Source organism: Prionailurus viverrinus, chromosome C2 (assembly GCF_022837055.1).
Source record: "Prionailurus viverrinus isolate Anna chromosome C2, UM_Priviv_1.0, whole genome shotgun sequence".
Lineage (NCBI taxonomy): Eukaryota > Metazoa > Chordata > Mammalia > Carnivora > Felidae > Prionailurus > Prionailurus viverrinus.
Genome location: NC_062569.1, coordinates 57,287,106 through 57,302,327, shown reverse-complemented (window position 1 = coordinate 57,302,327; position 15,222 = coordinate 57,287,106). Strand labels below are relative to the sequence as shown.

The window sequence follows — 15,222 nt, the reverse complement described above, 5'->3', positions numbered from 1 at the left end:
AAGATTAAGCACCACACTGGAAGCCTATATGTACGCCAATAACATTTTCTCTGCCTATTCATAAAGAATGTCAAAGTCCACAGATGGTATCTACACTTGTGGTGAATATAACATAATGTATAGACTTGTAGAATCATTATGTTATACACCTGAAATTAATGTAACATTGTGTGTCAATTATACTCAAATTAAAAAAGGAAAAAAAATGAATGTTAAAGCCCAGTATTTACTTCATGTTTATATATTTATAAATTTGATACTCATATCTGAAAGTTTCAATTTATAAACAAATATTTCTGAAACTTTCTTTTTCATTGTTTTTTTTTTCAAAAATTTCCGTGGAATACAAACAAAACCCGCAGAGATATTTAATGTAGGTAACCCACAATAGTAAATCACCAGGCCGTGATATCCCCTCTTTGGAACAGAGTTTATCTCATATTGCCCAGCACATATTGCCTGTTGATCAGCACACATGAATCCTGCAGGGTTAAATTTTCAACTTAGAGAAAGTTTATTGGACCTTTCTACTGTGGGATTTTCAAATCACATATGAAGGAAAACACCAGCTCAAAGCCTATTGTGATCAAAGATGAAGATACATCAGTAAGACTGTTTGGAAGAATCCTGCCTCTTTCCCTGTATTGCTACCTTATGTTAATTAGGAAGCCGAAGATATTTACCTGCAATTACTCAGAACCAAGATTGGAAGAATTGAGGATAGTTAACACAACATGGTAGAATACTGGCCTCACCTGAATGTTTGTGACTGAGGAAACATTAGCCCTTTCGAACATGTGACCAGGGCTATTTGATCCAACCTTCCTGGTACTAGCTTTTTGATATGGGGAATCAGTGATCTTTGGGACTGATTAGCTGTGTCCATACTCTGTTAGGATGCATGACCTTAAATTTCCACAAATTCTAACTGGGGCTCTGAAGAAGACAGCTCTCTCTCTAATGGGCTATTCTGCAGGGGAGCAAATTAGCCTTTACTTCTTGGTAGATTAATTTCTTAATATAAAGTAATTTCTCTTTGTAATTTGTCATGATGCATTTCAAAGCATATGAAATGAAAAATTACTGTCTTATATTTTAAGGCAATTGTACTACTAGAGAAGCTGGACAGTTTACCTTGATTGGCTATTTTTTAAAATAAATTTGCTTAGCATTTTCAAATCCAAATCCAAAATATCAATACTTTTGTAACATTGCTCGTCAGTTTCCATGAAACTTCAGGAAAGATCCACAAAAGCTTTATTTGGTGGAAATAACAATAGTGGTATATACAGTAATAATATTTTCTAATGTTTATGTTTGAAGGAAAGAGAGAGCATGAGCGGGGGAAGGAAGAGAAAGAGGGATACAAAGAATCTGAAGCAAGCTCCAGTCTCTGAGCTGTCAGCACAGAGCCCGATTCTGAGCTTGAACTCACAAACGTGAGATCATGACCTGAGCCAAGTTAGGCACTTAACCGACTGAGCCACCCAGGTTCTCCTATACAGTAATAATATTAATTCTAACATATGACACCAAATTCTTAAAAAGACTATGATATTCAAACTAATTTTCTTTATTTGAGTAATGATTCCCTTTTCTATCAGCACAATTCTTAATTGTTGCATCAAACCCCTCGCATAACCATTGCAAGAATTCCTAACTTGTTTCCTTGTTTTTCTTTGTTATCTTTTTGCATATTATTAAATAACTAAAAAAACAAAACTTTCAATTTTGTGGTCACCAATTTCCACCCTTCCCGTTCCTGAAAGTCTGCAGACTTGCCCTTGGATCCCAGCTTCCATGTTTCTAGCTCTCACCATTACTTCTACTTCTCCCCTATTCCTTGGAAACGTAGGAGAATGTACTTTCTGGTACCTTTCCACTTCAGTGGTCTGGACATGAGGTATACGTCACTTTGGAGTTGAAGTATTAAGAGGCATTGTATAGCTCTTCATGCTTTCTTCCCTTACAGAAAGAAGGAAAGGCTGAACCCTGCATTGACCTTGGAGTATTATTAGAAGCTGAATCCACAGTCAACCTTGTTTCAGGTTACAAGGGGACTGGAACTCAGCCCATTTGCTGATCCATGTAAAACAAGGAAGATACTGCTTTGGCATTTTACAAAACACTGGAACTTTTTTTGTTTGGGAGAGCTTTTACTTTTGTTGCTGTTTTTACTCTATAGTTTCATAACCTGATAACTATACAATTTCATTCCAATTTTAATTTTCTAAGCATGGTCCACTGAGACATGTTTAACAAGTATGTAGTAAGTGGTCTCTGCTGTTATTTAGTTACTTTGCCTTCATCTCTCCCTAGGACAATTACCCAGCTTCCTTCTTTCTCTGATAATCATATTTTTAATGCTGGGCTCCTTTCCTGAAGTTACTGTCTCAGCCTTGCCAACAATCTCTATTGTAATCCAGGGAACTTTGTTTCAGCCAAAAGCGAAGAACAGAAATGACAACTCGAGTACTTTTTTACTTTCAAATCTTCAGCCAATAAAATATAAGCAGGGTCTAAGAAAATCTCAGTCAGTTCCACATGGAATATAAGAATCCTCAACAAACCTTGTGCCAGAGTAAAAGCCCTCCTGCTATTGAATGTTCTGGATACGTAGAATCCTTTAAACTAGCATGGAATAAATACACATATCTGATTTGTGGCATTTTGCTTTGTGCCAGAGAATGGTTACATTCCCAGTGAGTTTTGAAGAATGTTTTGGTTTGGGAGAAAAAGCCCAACAGCATTTTCACTAGCTTTCCTCTCAAGAAAAGTTCCTCATCCTGCTTTATTTATTTATTTATTTTTTTGAGTTATTAAGTGCAGAGAGAATTCCTGAGGATTTTGCTTTATGTAAAAACAAAGACCCGCAGACAACTGATTCTTTAATAAAATAGTGTCACATTGTTTAGATAATGGTATTCAAAAAGTCTCTGGATTATTTGCAGATAGCAAATTTCTAAAACACCAAATTAAAAAAATATATGTCCGTGATTATCTCATGTAGATTATTCTCCCTCCCAGACAAAGACTGTCAAAGTAATATGTTTAAACTAAGTAGCAGCTGGGATCTTTCTTAATAAGGTGAGAAATTCCAATGATAAATTAACTATATTTTTAAAGGTTTTAAATCTGACAAAACTCATACATAGGAAAAACTACTGCTACAAATTAAGAGTAAAAGAAGAGAGGCACCTGGGTGGCTCAGTTGGTTGAACATCTGACTCTTGATTTCGGTTCAGATCATGATTTTATGATTTGTGGGATCGAGCCCCCAGTCGGGCTCTGTGCTGACAATGTGGACCCTGCTCGGGATTCTCTCTCCCTCTCTGCCCCTCTCCCCTGCTTGTGATGTCTCTCTTAAAATAAATAAATAAACATTTTTAAAAAGTAAAAGAAGAATAGGAGTTTTGGCTTCAGAAAGCAGAAACAGACATAGACATATGGGATAATAAACACAGAATGAGCTGATCATGTGAATTTTGATAGTAAGTCTAGTATATTATATGTGAGAAAACTTAAGGGGCCTCAATATATTATATGTTATTCATATTTAAATCAAAAATATATTTTCCACCAAATGCAATTAAATCAGTCTTATGTTTCATTTGGGTTTTTCTATAATTTGGTTCCATAATTGTATAATATGGTTTCCTATAAAATACCACTTTGGTACCTAATGATTTGTATTATAAGGGCAATGGTACTTACTATTTATTTTTCTATAGTATTGCAAAATGGAAGATGTGTAGCCTTAAGATCCTAGGCTACCAATTTCTATCTTGAGTAAAAAAAAGGGGAACCAAATTTTGGCATAGATGATTTTAAGCTTTTGAAATCTTGAAATAAGGTGCTTGCTTCAGTTGCACATATACTAAAATTAGAACAAAATACAATATGCAACATACACACATATATATATACATATAGTGATAGAGAGTATTTGTTCATGATATCTCAATGTTTGAATGAAATTTTCTACTTTCATCCATAAGCAATATTGCCTAAACTATTAACTTGACAACTTTATCATCTCAAATTTATCTTTTCTCTGTCCCTTAATTTTTGACCACCACAGGGGTTAAATATATTACCACTGGTTCATGATTTTTTTTTTCCCACTGCAGCTAAACTGTATGCTTATTGAATGCAAACCATTATTGACAAAGTTTTCTTCCTTTCTTTCCTTTTCCTTTTCTTTCTCCCCCCCCCCTTTTTTTTTTTTGCTATTTAGATAATATGGATAATATGGATTAACATAAGCAATCAAAGTAAAACCAAATTGCCATTTGTAGCATATATTATGGTTACTTTCCTAGCCCATCCTCTGGAATTGTAAAGAGTTGTGCTATTTGGATACATTTAACTTTGTTTCATATAGAATGATGTCTCTGGATTTGCCTATGTTATTTGTAAATTCAAGCAAGTCCCACAACCCTTGCTATACGGCCTGACTCAGGCTGCTGCATGAAATCTGGTTTGAACTAAGCAGTAGAAGGCATCTCTTTGATGTAGTAACTGGTTCCGTGATGGCAGGTAACTTGAATGGTATAATCAGAGTAAAGTTCAGGAAATCCACTTCTGATTTGGAAGAGACTTCCAAATATCTTCTCTCTAGATATTAATGAGTAAGTATAAAGTGGAGTTGTCAAATTTAATAAATAAAAATACAAGATATCCAGTCAAACTTGTATATGTTATATGCGTATACATAGTATTTGTATGTCCTACATTTTGCCTGGAAATACTTATAACAAAACAAGTTTATCTCAAGTACAAATTTAATATAGCATTTTGTATTTCATCTGACAACTTACACATTAACTTGAAAACAAAGTCCTCATAAAGGAGAGTATGGCCAAAATAACTAAAAGTAATTATTGTCAGAAACATGGTTTTATAGGTCTGCAATCTGTCTACAATTTTCATTTGCACTCAATACTAAATTCCTATCTTCTTCTGTTATTGTTAAATTATTTGATATTGCTATTTTGGGACACAGTGTGTGAATCAGCATAAAAATATCTGAGCATAGAGAAATCCAACCAGAGGAATGAACAGATGTTACAAATCTACATCAAGAGTAGTTCTGGCATGTTTAAGGAAGAGCAATCGGTTTAGTGCACCTGACATATAGTGAACAGGAAGAGAATGGTGAGGAATGAGGTTAAAGCAGAAGCCTGGATCAAGAACAGCAAAGACTGGCATGTCCTAGGATTTTAAGATTGTATTGTCAGCACAGTGCAATAGCATGGAAATATTGACAAGAAGGGTGTGAACGACCTGATTTAAACTTGAAAAAATATTCATTCCAATATCTGTGCAGAAACTGAACCTAGAGACATTATAAGAATTAAAATTTTGTTGGGAATAATATTGGCAAATGAAGATATTAGGGTGCACTAGGGTGATAGTGGTGGAGAGAAAGTTGTCCAGAAATAGTCTACTTTATGTAGACGGAACCAGAGGAGACAGCAGTTTGATTTAACAACATTTGCTTCACTTTCCTCATCTGTGATATGGGGATAATAATAGTCATATAATAAGTTGAGCTACATTAGTCTCTGAAAATTTTATCTCAATAAAATGTTGTATTTTCATGAAATCTTATAAAATTAAAAGACTATTAAACCAAATAACTAATGAAAGTTGGTTTATGCTGACATGAAAATATAGATGCAACTCAACACCAACAAAACCATATAATCCTATTAAAAACTGGAAGAAGATCTGAATAAACATTTTTCCAAAGGAGACATACAGATGTCTAACTGACATGTGAAAAGATGCTCAACATCAGTAACCATCAAAGAAACACAAATAAAAACCACAATGAAAATCACCTCACTCCAGTCAGAATGGCTAGTATCAAAAAGACAAGAAATAACAAGCGTTGGTAAGGATTTACAGAAAAGGAACCTTCATGCACTAATGGTGGAAATGTAAATTGGTAGAGCCATAATGGTAAACATTATGAAGGTTCCTTACAAAACTAAAAGTAGGAGTACTATATGATCCAGTAATTCCAGTTCCGGGTATTTATTTTAAGAAAATGAAGATATTAATTCAATAAGATACATGTATGCCTATGTTTATTGCAGCATTATTTAAAACAGCCAAGAAATGGAAACAACCTTGGTGTCCATCAATGGATGAATGGATAAAGAACTGTGTGTATATATGCATGTGTGTGTACAACCCCCCCCTCCCCGAACATACATACTATTCATCTGTAAAAAAAAGAATGAAATCTTGACATTTGTGATAACACAGATGGAACCTGAGGGTATTATGCTAAATTAAATAAGCCAGAGAATGAAAAATACCCTATGATTTCACTGATTGGTGGAATCTAAAAAACAAAAGAACAAACAAAACAAACTCATAACACACAGAACATACTGGTGGTTGCTCAGGGTGAAGGCTGGGTAGTGGGAGAAATGGGTGAAGGGGATCAAGAGGTACAAATTTCCAATTATAAAAAAGTATTACAAATTTAAAAGAAAAAGTATTTGTAACTTTGTATGGTACAGATGGTAACTAGACTTATTTTGGTGATCATTTTGCAATGTATACAACTGGTAAATCATTATGTGCACTGGACATAAGTACAGCAGCTTTGTAATATATATTGAAATCAAAAGGTATCATGCCTCTAGCTTTGATCTTCATTGGCTATTCTGGGTCAATTAATAAAAAAGTAAAATAAAATAAAATAAAATAAAACAAGACAAAAATATAAAACCACAAGCTCATAGAAAAAGATCAAATTTGTGGTTACCAGAGGCAAAAAGTGGGCAAGAGGGATTGGAGGAAAGTGGCCAAAAGATAGAAACTTACAGGTATAAGATAAATAACTAAGAATGTAATGTACAACATGATGACTAAAGCTAACACTGCTATATGATATACATGAAAGTTAAGAGAGTTAATACTAAGTTTTCTCATCACAAAGGTAATTTTTTCCTTCATTTAAATTGTATGTATGTGAGAAGAGGATGTTAGCTAAACCTGCTGTTGTATTCATTTCACAATATTTGTAAATCAAACCATGATGCTGTATGCCTTTAACTTATGCAATGATGTATGTCAATTATTTATCAATAAAACTGAAATAATTATTTTTGCAATAAAATGTATATTTTTGTTATTCTTATTCATGGAAAAGCACACAGGAAAGCCTGTCATAAAACTCTGTTGTTTTAATAACAATTAAATTTTCCAAAACAACCAACAATAAAAATAAGCTTAAGTGAAATAATCATCTAGTCCATGGTTCTTTGAAATAATTAATAAAATTGATAAACCCCCAGCTAGACTTATTGAAAAGAAGAGAAAATATCCAAATAAATAAAATCACGAATGGAGAGGAGAGATCACAACCAACACCACAGACATACAAATCATTATCAGAGAATATTATGAAAAATTATATGCTAACAAATTAGGCAAACTGGAAGAAATGGATGAATTCCTAGAAATATATAAACAACTAAAGCTGAAACAGGAAGAAATAGAATATTTGAAGCAACCAATAACCAGCAAAGAAACTGAATCAGTAATCAAAAATCTCCCAACAAACAAAAGTTCAGGGCTAAATTGTTTCCCAGGGGGATTCTACCAAACATTTAAAGAAGAGTTAATACCTATTTCCCTCAAATTGTTTCAAAAAATGGAAATAGAAGGAAAATTTCCAAACCCATTCTACAAGACTAGCACTACCTTGATTCTAAAATCCTCACTACTACTAAAATCCCCAAACTCCCCACTACAAAGAACTATAGGTAAATATCCCTCATGAACATGGGTGTAAAACTTCTCAACAAAATACTTGGAAATTCAATTCAACAGTACATTAAAGTAATTATTCACCACAATCAGTTGAGATTTATTTCTGGATTGCAGGGGTAGTTCAATGTTTGCAAATCAATCAATGTGATACACCACATTTATTTAAAAAAGGATAAGAACCATATGACCCTCTCAATAGATTCAGAAAAAGTATTTGACAAAGTACAACATCCATTCTTGATAAAAACCCTCAAGAAAGTAGGGATAGAAGGAACATACCTCAACATCATCAAAACCACATACAGAAGATCCATAGCTAATATCACCATCAGTAGGGAAAAACTGAGAGCTTTTCCTCTATGGGCAGAAATAAAACAGGCACTTCTACTCTCACTATTGTTATTTAACATACTACTGGCTTCAGCAATTGACAACTAAAAGAAATAAAAGGCTTTCACATCAGCAAGGAAGAAGTCAAACTCTCACTATTCACAGACAACATGATACTCTATCTAGAAAGCCTGAAAGACTCTACCAAAAAATTGCTAGGAGTGGTATACAAATTCAATAAAGTTGAGGGATACAAAATCAATGTACAGAAATCTGCTACATTTCTATACATCAATAATGAAGCAGCAAAAAGAGAAATCAAGAATCAATCCGACTTACAATTGCACCAAAATCCATAGGATACCTAGGAATAAACCTAATTAAAGAAGTAAAAGGGATACCTGGGTGTCTCAGTCAATTAAGTATCTGACTTTGGCTCAGGTCATGTTCATGTTTCCTGGGTCCCAGCCCCAAAATAAGGCTCTATGCTGACAGCTAAGAGCCTGGAGCCTGTTTCAGATTCTTTGTCTCCCTCTCTCTGCTCCTCCCCAGCTCATGTTCTGTCTCTCAGAAATAAATAAAAAACATTAAAAAATATTTTTTTAAAAAGAGGTAAAGATGTATTTTGAAAACTATAGAAAAATTATGAAAGAAATTGAAGAGGACAAAAAAGAAATGGAAAAACATCCCATGTTCATGGATTGGAAGACCAAATATTGTTAAAATGTCTATACTACCAAAGCAATAAACACATTCAATGCAATCCCTGTCACAATACCACCATCATTTTTCACAGAGCTAGAAAACACAATCCTAAAATTTGTATGGAATCACAAAAACCTTGAAGAGCCACGGCAATCTTGAAAAAGAAAAGCAAAGCTGTAGGTATCACAATTCAAGACTTCAAGCTGTATTACAAAGCTGTAATCATGAAGACTGTATGGTACTGGCACAAAAACATACACATAAATCAAAGAAAGAGAATAAAAAACCCACAAATGGACCCACAACTCTATGGTCATCTAATCTTTGACAAAGCAGGAAAGAATATCCAATGGAAAAATCATAGTCTCTTCAACAAATGCTGTTGGGAGAACTGGACAGTAACATGCAGAAATATGAAAGTGGACCACTTTCCTACACCATACACAAAAATAAATTCAAAATGGATGACATACCTGAATGTGAGACAGGAAAACACCAAAATCCTAGAGGGGAACACTGGTAGCAACTTGTTTGACATCGGCCCATAGCATCTTCTTACTAGACACATCTCTGGAGGCAAAGGAAACAAAAGCAAAATTAGACCATCGGGACTTCATCAAAATAAAAAGCTTTTTCACAGCAAGGAAACAATCAAAAAAATCTAAAAGACAACTTATGAATTGGGAGAAGATATGCAAATGACATATCAGATAAAGGGTTAGTATCTAACATCTATAAAGTACTTATCAAACTCAACACCCCCCACCCCCCACCCCCCCCAAAAAAAAACACACACAAACAATCTAGTTGGGAAATGGGCAGAAAGTGCACCTGGGCAGCTCAGTTGGTTAAGTGTCTGACTTGATTTCTGCTCAGGTCATGATTTCACGGACCCAGGGATAGAGCCCCACATTGGGCTCTGTGTTGGACTTGGAGCCTGCCTGACATTCTCTCTCTCCCTCTCTGCTCCTCCCCTGCTTCTGCATGTTCTCTCTCCCTCTCTCAAGATAAATAAATAAACATTAAAAAAAGAAAAAAGACAGGCAGAAGACATGAATGGACATTTTCCAAAAATGACATACAGATGGTCAACACACTCATAAACAGATGGCCAACATCACTCATAATCAAAGAAATACAAATCAAAACTACAATGAGATATCACTTCACACCTTTCAGAATGGCTAAAATTAACAACACAGGGAACATCAGATGTAGGCGAGCATGCGGAGAAAGTGGAACCTTCTTACACTGTTGATGAGAATGCAAACTGGTACAGCTACTCTGGAAAACACTATAGAGGTTCTGAAAAAGTTAAAAACAGAACTATCATACTACTAGCAAGTGCACTACTAGGTATTCACCCAAAGGATATAAAAATACTAACTTGAAGGGGCATATGCACCACAATGTTTATAGCAGCATTATCAACAATTGCCAAATTATGGAAAAAGCTCAAATGTCCATCAATTAATGAATGAATAAAGAAGAAGTGATATATGCAGATATATATACACATGGAATATTACTCAGCCAGAGAAAAGAATGAAATCTTGCCATTTGCACAGATGTGGATGGAGCTAAATTGTCTTATGCTAAGCAAAATAAATCAGAGAAAGACAAACACAATATGATTTCACGCATATGTAGAATGTAAGAAATGAAACTGTTGAACATAAGGGTAAAAAAAAAAAAGAGAGGGAGTCAAGCCATTAAAGAGACTCTTTTATCAATAGAGAACAACCTAAGGGTTACTGGAGCGGAGTTGGGTGGGGTGATAGGCTAAATGTGTGAATGGTACTAAGGAGGGCACTTGTGGTAAGCGCTGGGTGTCATATGAACCACCAAACTGTACTCCTGAAACTAATATTACACTATTAGTTAACCAATATTAGAAACTAATATTACACTATATGTTAACCAATTAGAACTTAAATAAAACCTTGAAATATTAAAAACAGGAAATAATCAGCTATTCTAGAAAAAAAGTCATTTGTAAAATATTAATTTGTAAGTATTTGGTAGAGATGAAACTTGAAAATGAACAAGTATCCAAGTTAAAAGGAATAATAATAATTATTACTCTTAAAATATTTACCATAAATTATAAATACCAGAAATGAATAAACACATGAGCAACACAAGTACTTCAGAGTTAATAACAAAATAAGAGGCTACTATGAACAAACTCTATACTGTGTAATAGTAGCTAATGCAATTTTTTTCTTCTTTTTTAAATTTAATTTAAATTTTTTAATGATTAATTATTTTGAGAGAGAGAGAGAGAGAGAGAAAGCAGGGGAGGGGCAGAGAGGGAGGGAGAGGGAGAGGGAGAGGGAGAGGGAGAGGGAGAGGGAGAGAGAGAGAGAGAGAGAGGGAGAGAGAGAGAGAATCCCAAGCAGACTCCGTGCTGACAGCACAGAGCTCAATCTAAGGCGTGACCTCATGAACTGTGAGACCCTGACTGGAGCTGAAATCAAGATTCAGATGGGTTAACCAAGTGAGCCACGTAGACACCCCAGTTTCTTTTTGTCTGAGGTGCATTTTACTATTCTGTTCAAAAGAAAACACAACCAAAACCATCAATTCTTTCACGTGTTAAGATCACTATAAAATGTTCTGTTAATTAGGAGGTGTATCCAAGTAAGACTAATGACATTTACCAACATTCTACAAACTATTAGATAAAAAATAATACATGCAGGGTCACCTGAGTGGCTCAGTTGATTAAGTAGTCCAGCTTTGGCTCTGGTCATGATCTTGCAGTTATTGAGTCTGAGCCCCGCGTCGGGTTCTGTGCTGATCCCTCACAGCCTAGAGCCTGCTTTGGATTCTGTGTCTCCCTCTCTCTCTGCCCCTCCCCCATTCTCTCTGTCTCTCTGTCTCTTTCTCAAAAAATAAATAATAAAACATTTTAAAAATTTAAAAATAATAATAATACATGGAAATATTTTGATTTTAAGTTTTATAGCAAGTAATACAAAAGTCTTATGATTCTTGTCAAGCATTATATAATTTGAAGGTGGGATGCAGGTTATTGTTATTGTGTTCAAATATGTATGTATATATGAAAAAGAGTAAATGAGACAGGGACAGAAAAAGAGATAATTCTCTGACATGGCATATTTTAAAAGGAAACAACTAAATTTTGTATTTGTTTCCAGTATATTACAAAGGCCAAGGATAAGGAAGCTGCAATATGCTGAAGATATTAGGGATAATAAAAATATGAAGCTGAAAACCTTAATTTTCAATAATATTTTTAAAATGTAGAAATCTGATTGAAGTTCAATTCGTATGAAAGATGAGTCCATTTAGAAAAATGCATTAAAGTCAGATTCTTTCATTATACTCTTTTCAATGTTTTGAAATCCAGTTCCTATGTGACTAATAGATTTATAACTACACACTAAGCTTTTAGAATTAAAATAAATGTTCAAACTATGGATACCAATACTGTTTTAATGTCTGTGTCCAGAATGTTTTTCTATTTGATTTTTGGGCAGTGGTCAGGCCCCATCATTGCCCATTTGGGACTCCATAGACAGATAGTATTTTAGGATGATACACCCTTTAATCCAAAGGACATATTGATGATAAAAGATTTTTTTCATCCTCTTAGCTATCTTTTTTTTTTTCATTTAGAGAAATATTTCAGCCTTATATTCTGCAATAACTGTATGACTCCACAAAATGAACTTCTGGAGTATTAATATGGTGCTAAATTTAACCTCATTTGCACCTTCATTACTTTAGTGATTCCACAAATATTTATTCACTGAGGGACTTCTGTACTTGAAAAACATTAATGTGGGGAAAAAAGAAAATAAAAACATCAATGTGTAAAACAGAGACAGCACTTGCCCTCAGAAAGCCTCCATTCTAGTGAAGAGCAAAGTGGCTGATACACAAAAATGTATTCATTTTTCTGCCAGATAGTACCATCCCAAATGAAACGGGAATTATAACTTATGTAGAGTGCTTTGAATCACTATTCTCCAAAGTCTTCCTAGCACTGTAAATCATGACCTTTATCTATCTATCTATCTATCTATCTATCTATCTATCTACCTACCTACCTACCAACCTACCTACCTACCTACCTATCTACCTATCTATGTATCTATCTATCTATTGACTAAGGATTTATGATTGTTCTCTGATTTATTCCTAACCATAATTGAAAATTCAAAAAAGTTGAAAACGTAATCTAGTCCAATACCAGAACTCTGTTTGTATAAATGCACTTGGAACCATCAATTTCAAAGGGTATCTGTTGGTTTCAGCAATTTAAGTGTCCATATAGACATGCTTACCCTGGCCTCCCATTATATGGCATGCATATAATTCTCCAGATAGACAAGGATTTTGGAAAATATTAGCCCTTCTGTAGCTCTTATCCCAAGATGACACTGATTCTCTGCTCACCCCAAGCTAACCACACTCTCAGTTCAACAAAGCTACAAATTCTTCATGTCTTTTCCTACCTCATTTAACACTTTTATCTGATAAAGTCATACTTTTTGCCTGCTCCTCCCCTCAATCTCAACCATGTCTAGACCTCTCATAGGAAAGCTGCTGGTTTTCATAGCCAACCTCACCTAACAAAACCTTTGTCTTCAGCATAGCTTGGGTGAGGGACAGGATATGGAGAGGAGAACAGCATATTCTATATGAGGGACAGGATATGTCAGGGGAACAGCATATTCTATAAGACTGTCCTGAGTTGACACAAAGTCAATGTCATAAGGATAAAAAGGTGAAACAACTTCACCTTTAATTATATCTACAATGTTGCACAGCCAACATTGTATCTATTGCCAAAAGTTTCATCATCCAAAACAGAAACCCTACACCCATAAAGCAGTAAGTACTTATTCTCTCCTGTCCCAAGCTCCTGGTGACCTCTAGTCTACTTTGTGTCTTATTAATTGCCTGTTCTAAATAGCATGTAAATGACATCATACTGTATTTGTCCTTTTGTTTCTGGATTATTCACTTAGCATAAAATTTTAAATATCATGTATTAGAACTCCCCTCCTGTTTATGGCTGAATAGTACTCCATTAATATTACACCACATTTTGTTTATCCATTTATCTATTGATGGACAAATGGATTGTTTTCACTTTTTGGTTATTATAAATAATGCTCCAAAACCATCAGTATATACTTATTATACACATACATAGTTTGTGTTTTCCAGAAGTTAATAGCTGTCCTATTCATTTTCCCTCTGTTGAAGGATTACAAATCACAAAATAAGGTATTTAAATTACAGCTGTTGCTTTCTATTCACTTTTCACAAAATTTTATCACTACCTTTGGTTCTACAATTGCTCATTACTTTTGATCACGTCACAGTTCATATGTTGTGATGTATTTATCTTGTATATGGGAAATCATATTTTATATTCAAATGTCATGGCATGAAAATATGCAGGGTTGAAGGTTATTATTTTTGGCCATGAACAATTTCTGAGTTTATGTGAGCTTCATTTTCTCAAACATGTATTTTACACCTTTTGTTTTGTTTTGTTTTTTTGTTTTACAAGCTAAGACAATATGAGCAATAGTTCTGTTGGAGAGCAGTCTCATAGATTTACTGGATCTAACCTCAGGTAACTCAATTCCTCATATTTTATAAATAAAAAAGTATAAAAATTAAATAATTATAAAATGATACATCAAGATTCTATGCTATTACAGAAAGATATTCAGTGGATTTTGTGAAAATCATTCCATATCCACTTTGATAATATTTGAATTATTTAATAAATATAAAATCCCAACAGGTTCTTGCTATGTGCATGCAGCTTCCAAAACTAAGTTAGGAGCATTGCAAAAATTCTCTGTTATTTAGTTGCATAAGTTTTTCATGTTGTATCCATAGTGTATTTTTAAACCTGAAATGCATAAACTATTTGAAATTTATTTATTATTCAAATTTTAACTGAAGTTCTTATGGTTAATCAGTTAATATTTCTATAAATGTTACACAGTGTTCACTAAATATTTTGTTCCTTTCATAATGTCTTTTCATTACACAGCTTATATTATATACCTCCAAAGGGCTAGGTGTTATGAGAGATAAAGAGAGTTTTTAAAGAGGAAGATATGAATGCAAATATTAAACAACATACTATATGCATGAATAAAATATTTTTAAACTCTCTAGTATCATAAACTAGAGGATGATTAATACTAGCTTCGTAAAAAATATTTAGCAAAAAATATAATTTTGGTTTTGAAGTACATATTTAAATACTGATTGAATTTCAAGATATTCATCAAATAAAATGTTGCTAACTATTTTTTTCATTTTTTCCTTTAAAGTTTATTTTTTAAAAACATTTTTAAAGTTTATTTATTTTTGAGAGACAGAGACAGAGTG

General features: G+C 33.8%; 1 long non-coding RNA gene across 2 annotated transcripts in view; it reads right to left on the bottom strand.

Annotated features, from left to right (window-relative positions):
- The window catches only part of LOC125174398 (uncharacterized), an 872,840-nt gene that overhangs the window by 493,567 nt on the left and 364,051 nt on the right, over positions 1–15,222 (bottom strand). For both annotated transcript variants that reach the window (XR_007155439.1, XR_007155440.1), the window contains one exon: positions 9,303–9,399. This is a non-coding gene — a long non-coding RNA (uncharacterized LOC125174398). The remainder of the gene's footprint in view (positions 1–9,302; positions 9,400–15,222) is intronic.